At 44.2% G+C, this 11,419-nt stretch overlaps 1 long non-coding RNA gene across 1 annotated transcript; it reads left to right on the forward strand.

Annotated features, from left to right (window-relative positions):
• The first annotated feature begins 792 nt into the window (after positions 1–792).
• On the forward strand, positions 793–1,015 carry LOC123411796. Its single transcript, XR_006613331.1, has 2 exons — positions 793–827; positions 948–1,015. It is a non-coding gene; the product is annotated as an uncharacterized LOC123411796 (long non-coding RNA).
• Positions 1,016–11,419: the final 10,404 nt, after the last annotated feature.

The following is an 11,419-nucleotide window of genomic DNA, read 5'->3' on the forward strand; positions in this document are numbered from 1 at the left end:
ATTTGTACAAGCTTTGCCATGAACTTTGACATCACATTGACTATTTGCCTTATAAGTGAAAAAACTAAAAAAAACTCAACTCTGATTGGTGTGATCACGTGTGCCTTGGATTGGTGACATGGCAAACATCAGTCCATCCATCCTTCCATCCAATTTTGATCCAACCCACCACACAACACCGCACCAAACCCCTCTCTTTCTCTCTGAACCCTAGAGCTTCGCTCCTCCCTTACCGCTGCCACCACTCCCGTGCATGACCCCCCTTCTCCCCCGCGATCCCTCTCTCTGTCCCCCCTCACCAGATCCACGCCGACCTGCTCATCCCCTCCTCCACGTCCAAGTGCTCGTGGATCTCGCCGTCGGGGCTCCTTCCCGGACCAGCAGGAGCGTTCTGGTGACGGGCGGCGCGAGCTTCATTGGCACGCACACGGTGTTGCAGCTGCTAGAGAAGGTCTACGCCGTCACCGAGGCGCTCGACCGCGTCCGCCACATCGTCGGCCCCGTACCCGATCCACCCGCTCTCACCTTTGGCTGGATCGAAGAAGATGCTCTTGTGCTGGTGCTGCTCCTCCACCGCTTCTCCTTCTCCCCCGTCTCTGGCATGGTCTTCTTCTTCTCCGCCATTGGCGTGGTGGGCGTCGTTGCCATTGCTGCTGCCGTGGTCGTGGGCGAGGTCCAGCCGCTTCCTGATCTCCCTGGTCAGCAGCTCCTCCACCGCATCAGCGCCGCCGCCGCCATGTTCCTCCTCCATGATCTCCACCTCCTCCTTGAACTGGCCCCACTGCTTCTGCGCATGCGCGCCGGCCCCGGCCATGGATCCCTACAAGGTACTACCTCCCTCCCCTTCTTCCCCCCAGCGATCCGGTTCCGCCAGCCGGACCAGATCGCCGATTCGCACCATCCGCTCATCTCACCGCTCGCTTTTCTTGCTTTCTTCTTGTTCGCAGCACCGGCCCACGAGCGGGGCCAACTCCGCCTACTGGACCACCAACTCCGGCGCCCCCGTCTGGAACAACAACAACGCCCTCACCGTCGGACACCGAGGTCCATAACCCCCACCCCCACCCCCATCTCCTCTTCTTGCCGATCCCCTCCACCCTATGCTCACCTTAGCTTACCTTAGATCGCTTCTCTCTGGTCTGATAGCGAAATTGAAATCCAGCCTGTGCTCGCCTCAATTCTCTCTGGATCTGCGCTGTCAATTCACATGCCCTTGTACATCTTCTGCTACTGCTAGCATATTCGATACGACCGCCTATTTTCATCCTCCTGCTCTGACTTGCTCCATCGTTTGTACCCGTCCATTACATTCACCTACCGGCCTAGCTTTGGTTCCTGCAAGCGCTTGAATGAATTTGTACTAGCTTCCTTCACAACATGCCCTTCTCCGCGGTCCAGCCTCCCAAAAACTTTTCTAGCAAACATAGAAGAAGGATTCATATTTTTCGCCCCTCGCCGTCGTGCCATAGGGTTGCTCAACGGGGAAGATAACAAGCAACACCTTTTTCACACGGCATGTAGATATCTCTTCTCTATAAAATTATAGCTCAAAATTCTGCTAGTGATGACAGATATACTGAAACAGAATCAAACAGACATATTAATGCAAGAGACAGCATAGCATCGGCTCAAACTTCGAGTCCCTTTTCATAAGCAGACTCGGGCAATTGTTTGACAACTGGTCAATCCAGTACTTCGTATGTACCTAGTCTCTGGCCGAACCAAACATAAGTCAGACTTATGCTTCAGTTATTGCTTCACGTGGAATTTTTATATCAAGTCAAGCTGTCTTACATGTGCTGCACAAAACCGAAAATGTTCTGTAAATGCTGCCATTCATGTTTCTTAGCGAGTTATCTGACAACAATATTTGTTTGTTGTTGCAGTCTTCGAAGAGGAAGACCAGGGAGCCCAAGGAGGAGAACGTCACCCTTGGACCGTCAGTCCATGAGGGAGAGCATGTGGCGTTACTCACATCTTTGCATCCTTCAATGACACCTTCATCGTAAGTGCTTACCTCTTTGTGCCTATGCAATGGTCACTGTTGTTTCATGTGTGTTGACTCTGTATCTCATTATGCAGCATCTGACTGACTTGTCTTGGAGGGAAACGCTGGTGCACATCAGTGGTATGTATCTTTGCCTATGTGATTACTTGTGTTGAAACTGTTAGATATGGTACTTGATAAGTTGATATGCATTGTTATTCCTATAAACCATCCAAGTGGCATGAAGGTCAAGGCTGATCGTGAAATTTCTAGGAATCACTTTCAACTTGATCCTATCACCAACTGTCTTCTGTGGTATATCATTAGACTGATGTTTGCCAAGCTATGAAGGAATGTCGGTACACGACTGGGATGTAATCCTGCATTGCTCTTTTGAGATGTCTTGTCTTAGAGTTGTTTTTAGATTAGTCTCACTCTCGCATGTTGGTGTCGCATTCTTCCACCAGGGAGCATTTTTCCACGAGGTGTCATGTCAGGGCGTGTATGGGTTGCTGTTTCTGGAGTAGATAGCTGGAGTTCGATGATTTGGTGCGTCGTGCTGAGCTTCTTCTCTGATCTGCACTGATTTCTTGGTGGAAAGGGAGGCAGTCCTTGTTTGTTTGATCCATAGGTTTAGAAGTTGGCTACACTCCAGAGAAGCATCTAATTTGTTATGTGTTGTTTTTGTTATGTCTGGCTAATCTGGGGACCCATTTCGGTTGTCTTCTACGGTAGCAAATAATGCCTAACTTCTGGTCTTCACCCTAGCTAGACCTTGTCTAGATAATTCCATATTGTAAAACACTGGGAGAGCAACAACAACAACATCCTTTTTCTACATAATTCCACGCAGTTCTGTTGCTTAAATATTCATAGTCATAGTGAGTGTCCTCCATTACAGCATTAGTCTCTAACAATCTACTTACTTGAGCCAGGAAATTGGATTAATAGCTCTCAGTTTCTTGCTTCCATATGGGGGTTGATTTCCCTCTTACCTCATTCGTCTCGGTTCTGTTGTGTAATGCGGCCTGGTTAGCTAAGTGTGTTGGTTTCCCTCTTACTTCAGAATACAGTATTAATATCTTGTCCTGACTAATTAACTGATTTTCGGCCTGTCTGAATACAGTATGTTAGTACGGGCGAGCGTAGCATTTTGTGTTGAACTGAAGAAACATTAGCGGCTGGCGTAACCCATGCACTGAAACCTGAAGTTCAACAAAATATTATGTACTAGTACAAATTAACTCTGATGGCCATTACATTGACTTTCCAATACTTATTATATTATCTTCTCAGTACTTCTATATTTGTTTATATTTTGTTTCTAACTCTTTTGGTTTATTGTTTGATGCCTCGTTGAGCCTGTACGAACATATCCAGAAATGGTGTTTCCTCTCATTGAAGGAGCACCGGCCTGAAAGTGAAGAAGTGGAGTATATTTGTAGTAGTAGTTATATGTTGTGATAGTATCACATGTAATGGTGAAATGAATTATGTAAAGATTGTGCTATTAGCCAAAATTGGCATGTGGTTTGATAATTTTCATTTATTCGTTGTTTTGACTGAAATAATTGTGTGGAAATTGAAACCTTGGTTGTCTTTATTTAGAACCTGACAAGTGGGACCTAATAGTATTTGGCATCTAGAAAGGCCATTTTTCAAATAATATTCACAGGATAAAAACCAATAATTAAGGAAATGGAATTCAAATTTTGTGGTGTGGGCTGCCGTTTAGAGATGCTTCACATTTATGTGTATGAGCTTCAAATTTGTATGAGCTGTTATTTATAGATCCATTAATAACATAAAAGAAAAAAAAATTGGTGAATTCAAAAATGAAAAAAGACCAAAACTGAACTGGATCAAATGTATTTGGGCACTAAAAGGCGAGGGCCCAAATTATAATGATGATTTTTTTTTTGAAAAAATACTAGATGTGGCTGTAAATAGGCTAAGGCCCCATAAGAAGCCCAAAAAAATAAAACCAGCCCATATGATCAAATGAAATGGACTGGGCTGATTTCAGTCATGACATTTTGATTTCATCGTAATTTTGCCACGTAGGACTCCCACGTAGGATTGGGTTAGATTGCCAACGACGATTTAGGATCGTCGTAAAGGTTATGACGATCCAGGAATCGTCGTAAAGGTTACGACGATTTTGATCAAAACATCGCTGTTGTTCATTTCTGACGCTCCGTTTTGACGCTTGGTTTTTCGTCGTGAGATCGTCGTAAACTAATAACCGTGAAGATGTAGCGACGAAAATATAGCGTCGTGTATTAGCATATTCCTTGTAGTGTCGGCGGTGGAAAAGTATTTTCTCGTCTCCTTTTAGCAATGGGGGAATATTTGGGAATTTATAGGATGAAGATTAGGGTTAAGAGAGCTGCAGGGGGGGCACAAGCCACGGGCCGCGCCCTGCAAGCTTGTCGTCTCCCGACAGGTGTCCTACCCCCTTCTCCAAGTCTGGCAGGTTTCTTACGGTCCAAGAAAAATCATTCCGGAGATTTTATTCTGTTTGGACTCCGTTTAATATCCCTTATCTGCAATACTCAAAAACATGGAAAAACAGAAATTGGCACTAGGCTCTAGATTAATAGGTTAGTCCGAAAGATAATATAAAATAGCATATTAATGCATATAAAACATCCAAAACTAATAATATAATAGCATGGAACTATCAAAGATTATAGATACGTTGGAGATGTATCAAGCATCCCCAAGCTTAATTCCTGCTCGTTCGCTTGTAGGTAAATGATAAAAACAGAAATTTTGATGTGGAATGCGACCTAACATATTTGTCCATGTAATATTCTTTATTGTGGCATGAATATTCAGATGCATAAGATTCAAAACAAAAGTTTAATATTGACATGAAAACAATAATACTTCAAGCATACTAAAAAGGCAATTTGTTCCAATTCACAATTACTTACTATCATGTAATAGCCCAAGATCGATGCTCCAGAAGATTCCCCTTTTATTCGTTGTCGCCGTGTTATTCTTTTGTTTGTCCCATTCATCATCGCATCATTCACATCATATGCATTGCATCGGCACTTGTTGCCGTTAGTTTTCAAAACGTGCATCCGCTATTAGTTGTCGGTTCTCTCTGTGTTCGTCGTTGACCGTTTTGAGACCGGCCACACTCGCATGCGCCCGCGGCATCATTAAAATATTGTTTTTAAAAGTGTGTTTAAAACATTCTCGGATTGGGTTAAAAGTTGGCATGCGATTTTAATATAGTGTAGGTAGGCTGTGTGTCAATTTTCGTTGCAATCGGAGTTCGTTTGATACCTGAACGGTCGATCATAGCGGCACCGTCATTGGTTTAACGTCGGACGTTTTTTCGGTGTTTAAAATCTCGTTGCCGGGCCGCAAACCTCCCTCTCTTCTTAGCCCACCACCACTCTACACAACCCAACTAGCCTATCTAACCCTACCCCGCATTCGGAGCCATCCAATTGCTATCGAACGGCTCGAATCGGGAAAAAAAACCTAACCTAGCCCCATTCCCTATAAATAGAACCCTAATTCAGCTAACCCTAGCCTCTCCTCGATTCCCATGCCCCAAACCCTAGCTGCCGTAGCTCCTCCACCCACCCTCAGCTACATGGCCTGGCGAGCCCATCTGAGGCCCACCCGGGCCGAACCGCGCCATCCCCGCCTCCGCTTCCCCAAGCCCCGTGCAACCCTCCTCCTCCCGAGCCGCATCTCCAGAACCCCTGTTCCATCGCTCTTTGCCGGCCGGTCGCCGGAGGACCTCGCCGCGCCGGACCCCGACCAGGCCAGCCCCACGCTGTCGTCCCTCTCCATCTTTCCTCCATTCTGTGTCTCCTCTAACCATCTCCTCGTTCTCCTCTTAGCAGGGAGGGCCATGGCCGCTGTGATGAGGAGCTCCGACGCCGGTGCTGTCAAGCCTCCCGTCGCCGGGGACGGACTCTCCACGTCCACATCTGGAGGCCATGGGCCGGATCCGCGCGCCCCACGCCTCGCTGGAGCATCTCCCGCCGGTGGCAACGAGCACCACAGTACCTGCTGCCCGTCCCACTCGAGCTTGCCACCCGGTGGCGTTGACCGCGTAGACCTCGCCAGCCGTCACCACCACAGCCGACACGTGGACCAGGAGCCAGCCCCTCGGCCCAGCTCCAGCCAAGGCCCAAGTCGGCTTCCCCAGCGCCCTTCCTGCCTACTCCCCGCCGAACCGGGCCAAGCCCACAAGGTGAGGAGCGTATCGCCCCATTAGTACACCGCTAAGTGTCGCTCTGGGCGCGATTTAGTTAGTTTTGCGCTCGCAAATTCAGCTTGTTGTCGTTTTTTTAGGTCCTTCGATTTATTCATTTTCACGAAAAAAGAAAATTTTCAAACGCCCGTAGTTTTTAAATCGTGCTTCCGATCGCGACAAATTATATATGTAAAGTGGTCAAAATTTTGCGTAGAATAGTATTTTTCAACTCTCATGCATATTTCAAATTGTTAGTCGTGTTGTTTGTGTTGGTTTGTGTGACAACGTGTTAAAAACGGTTGAGTTCATAGTTAATTAATCGTAGCTCCGTTGGAGATGAACCATATATGTAATTGGACTAGAACGATGAGTAGAATCACGTGAACCACTTTGTTTTGCTGTTTAACAAACTTAAAATACGTGTAGGACACATCTAGACAGATTTTGAACTTAATGTGTGGGGTCATTTGCCTAATAACTACCCCCGGGCGTGAACCATCTTTAGTACTACATTTTCATAATAACTAATAAACTTGCATGGGGACCAGTCGAACCTCGTGGATAATTAATCAACACCCGGGCCAATGCTCCGGATGAGTGTTCGTCCAAACTGACAGACTACAGGGCCACCGCGGGGCAACCCGAGGTCAGGTTTTACTCCTAGTGTGACCCATCCGTCGTGTCCTGAGAATGAGATACGCGGCTCCTATCGGGATCGTCGACACGTGGGGTGGCCTTGCTGGATTTGTTTTACCTTCTATGAAATATCTTGTGCATCGGGATTCCCGTGATGCTTTGGGTAATCTCAGAGTTGAGGCTTTCCATTAAGGAATCCAAGGAGATCACGAGTTTCGTGGTCGAGCCTTTCTATGCGGCTTGTGGTAATTTGTGATGGACTAGTTGGAGCACCCCTGCAGGGTTTAATCTTTCGAGAGTTGTGCCCGCGGTTATGTGGCAACGCAGACACTTTGTTTAACATTCGGTTCTAGATAATCTAAAGTAAACTTAATGAAAATATGTGAACTGTGTGCGCAACCGTGACTGTCTATTTCGTGAGCTCCTTCTCATATCGAGGATATGGTGGGGTTATGTATGATGTATGTAAGTGTTCAGGATCATTCATTTGATCATCAGTAGTTCACGTGCGCTGTGCATAGATCATCCCCCTCTTGTATTCTTTTACTCGTATATTAGCCACCTCAAATAAATGCTTAGTCGCTTGCTGCAGCCTCACCACTTAACCATACCTCACCATTAATCTTTGCTAGTCTTGATAACTTTGGAAATGAGATTGCTGAGTCCCCTGCGTCTCACAGATTACTACAACACCAGTTGTAGGAACATGTAAAGTGATATTAGACGTGAGCGCGATGATTGTGCTATTTGGAGTTTCTTCTTCTTCATCATCGATCTAGGATGGGTGCCAGACCGGTAGCCTACGATAGGAAGGATGGACATCGTTCTTTTATCGTTTGTTTTTGTTCGTAGTTGGACCCTACTCTTCTTCCTGATGACTGATTATGTTGTTGTATTGATGTGACTCTGATGTAGCTTGTGGCGAGTGTAAGCCAATTCCATGTACTCATATGTTCTGTGCATGTACTTGTAACGATCTCCATTCTTGCGAAATGACGAGATGCGCTTTTATCCCTGTCGAGGCCCTTGTGCCAAAATAAGGATAGGATCGCATCTTCGGCATTACATAGCATGACTATCATATTAACATCTTCATATCTCAAAACGATATGCAAGGAATCAAACTTCTCATCATATTCAATGCACTTAATATGAAAGTTCTTATTATATCTCTCTTGGATGCCCATTATATTAGGACTAAATTCATAACCTAAACCAATTACCATGTTGTTTAAAGAACTCTCAAAATAATATACGTGAGGTACGAGAGTTTAATAATTTCTATAAAACACAGCCGTGCTCTAAAAGATATAAGTGAAGCACTAGAGAAACTTTGCCTAGCTCAAAAGATATAAGTGAAGCACACATAGTATTCTAATAAGTTCATGATTCAGCGTGTGTCTCTCAAAAGATGTGTGCAGCCAGGATGATTGTGGAAAACTAAAAAGTAAAGACTCATATCATACAAGACGCTCCAAGCAAAACACATATCATGTGGTGAATAAAAATATAGCCTCAAGTAAATTTACCGATGGATTGAAGACAAAGGAGGGGATGCCTTTGAGGACATCCCCAAGCTTAGGCTCTTTGGTATCCTTGAATATGGCTTATGGTGCCTTGGGCATCCCCAAGATTAGACTATTTCCACTCCTTATTCCATAGTCCATCAAATCTTTACCCAAAACTTGAAAACTTCACAACACAAAACTCAACAGAAAACTCATGAGATCCGTTAGTGCAAGAAAAATGAATCACCACTTTAGGTACTATTGTGAACTCATTCTTTATTTATATTGGTGTAATATTTACTATATTCCAACTTCTCCATGGTTCATACTCCCAGATACAACCCATAGGTTCATCAAAATAAGCAAACAACACAAAAAAAACAGAATCTGTCAAAAATAGAACAGTTTGTAGAAATCTGTATACTTCGAATACTTCTGTAAATGCACAAATTCTGAAACATTAGGAAACTCAGGGCAATTTGTAAATAAATCTTGTGTAAAAAATTAAGATCAAAAGCATGTTTGAGTGAATTTACAAAATTCCTGGACTGAGAGCGAAAGTTTTTGTTTTTCACTAAAATCAACTTCCAAACACCGTAGACCATCCCGAAGGTCTTACTTGGCTCAAACACTAATTAAAACAAGAAAACATAATTGTTACAAAGGTAATAATGTTTGCAACACAAAAAAGCAGAAGCAAAAAACAAAAGCATAAAAATAAAATTGGGTTGCCTCCCAATAAGTGATATTGTTTAACGCCCCTAGCTATGCATAGTGCAATAGATCTAGGTATTGACATCTTTGGTATGCAATTCATAAGTAGCTCTCATAATAGATAAATAAGGTAATTTTATTTTATTTCTAGGAAAATGCTCCATGCCTTTCCTTAATGGAAATTGGAATCTAATATTTCCTTCTTTCATATCAATAATTGCATCAATCGTTCTAAGGAAAGGTCTACAAAAAATAATAGGACATGTAGGTTTGCAATCTATATGAAGAACAATGAAATCTACGGGCACACAATTCCTATTTGCAACAATAAGAACATCATTTATCCTTCCCGTAGGTTTCTGAATTGTAGAATCCGCTTGATGCAAATTTAAAGAGCAATCATCAAATTCACGGAATCCTAGCACATCACATAAAGTTTTTGGAATCGTGGAAAAGCTAGCACCCAAATCACACAAATAATGACACTCATAATCTATAATTTTAATCTTAATAGTACTTTCCCACTCATCATTAAGCATTCTAGGTATAGAAACATCCAACTCAAATTTAAGATCTTTTGTCACACCCTGTTTTTACTACCACATTCTCTGTAATGCAAAAATCTGAGCTTGTTAAAACTTTTTCAAAACTAATGATGTGGATGCCATGATTGTCATTGTATGCTTGTGTGTGTGATCATGTGATGATAAAAACCCCATTTCACAATATTGAATTATTTCTTAAATCCCTTACTTGTTTCTGATTAAGGTAAAAACCCTACTTTGAGTTGCACTACATGCCTTTGATGGCAAGCAGTTTTCTACCCAAAGTTGGTGATATGATTTTAACTTATCTTTATATTCCAAAATCACAAAAATAATTATTTGTTTAATTGTTTTCCTAATTTAATTGCATGTCCATTTTTGATGCCAGAATTGGTATTCCTACATGGAAAAATACTTTTCTGCCTTAGAAAAATCTGATTAAATTTGGAGATGATCACAAGGACATATATTTTCCATACATAGGATTTAAACCCTTATTTATATTATAATTATTTGAGTAAAACCGTGAAAACCATTTTTGTCTATTTTGACCTTTTCAAATATTTCCAAAGGAAATATTCTCAATAAAATCCCAGAAAATTACAGTGTTATCCCGAAGCCATATTTGGTGTCCACATAAAGTTTCACCTTGATCCAAGGTGATTAAGGACCCCAAACAACCCTAAAACCCCTTCTGTGCAGATTGAAGTTAGAGCAACTCTACATAGCAAAGTTTTTCCAATGATGCTGAAACTTTGCAGGAGTGCCTAATACCTCAAACGAGGGTTCCACACGAAAAATGGGATTTGTGGGACTTAGTTTTCCCACACTCTCTTTGGAAGGGACAGATCTGGTCATCTAAAGGTGTTTTCAAGTTTACAAAGCTAAACTTGTACAATGGAGCTCAAACTTGGTGAAACCCCATCTTTTAGCACCAAACCCAAACATGTTAAGTTGCAGCACCAGCGGTGGGGTGCAACCCCCTCAAACCACTGTCGAGCACCTTCTGACAGATGGGAAAAAGCCCTCTTAGCCACAGCTAAACCCAACCCCTTTGCTCCAAACTCATAGGTTAGGTGGCCAGTATCTATGTGTAACCCCAGTCAACTGGCCCCTCACTGGTTCAAAGTGGAAAGGCCAAAAACCCCAATCTAAGCTTCAGTTCAAGGCTGACAACACCAACATTTCTTGTCTCCCTTGACCAGCCGAAGCTCCCATGAGATCCAAATGGCTAGCCACACTCCCAACCAGTGCCAGGACATGCAAGACGCGTCCAAAGTCCCTCAGAGCGCAGCAGCATGTCGTGTCATGCCAAAACTGCGCTCTGGGCGCGCTATAGGAAGCCGCCGAGGTGGGGGCGACGCTCTTGGCCAGTTCCAGCCTCCCCCGAGGTGTCCAACCTCTTCCCTGACAACCCCTCTGCGTCGAGCAACCCTCATGGCCCCTCCTCCCCCACGCTAGAGCTTGTGCGACGCGTGCCCGCGCGCACCAGAACCGACCAAGGTTGCGCGGCCACGGATGCTCGACTCCTCTCTCTCTCTCTCCCTCTATTGCAGATGGTTCTGGTAGTCCAAAACCACGTCCTGAGTCTGTGGTTTCGACCTCGGCTGCTCCCTGCACCCCCATGCGCGCCACTGTGAGTCACTGGCGATCCCGAATCGACTCACCATCGTGGGCCTATTTATGGCCCTCCCCCTCGCTCCTACACCCCTCAGATAGCTTCACCACGACCACTAGCACCTCCCTAGCCACCCTAGCAAACCAGTAGAGCCCCGGTGCTCGAGATTGCCCGAGGGCCCTC

This window comes from Hordeum vulgare, chromosome 7H (assembly GCF_904849725.1).
Source record: "Hordeum vulgare subsp. vulgare chromosome 7H, MorexV3_pseudomolecules_assembly, whole genome shotgun sequence".
NCBI lineage: Eukaryota > Viridiplantae > Streptophyta > Magnoliopsida > Poales > Poaceae > Hordeum > Hordeum vulgare.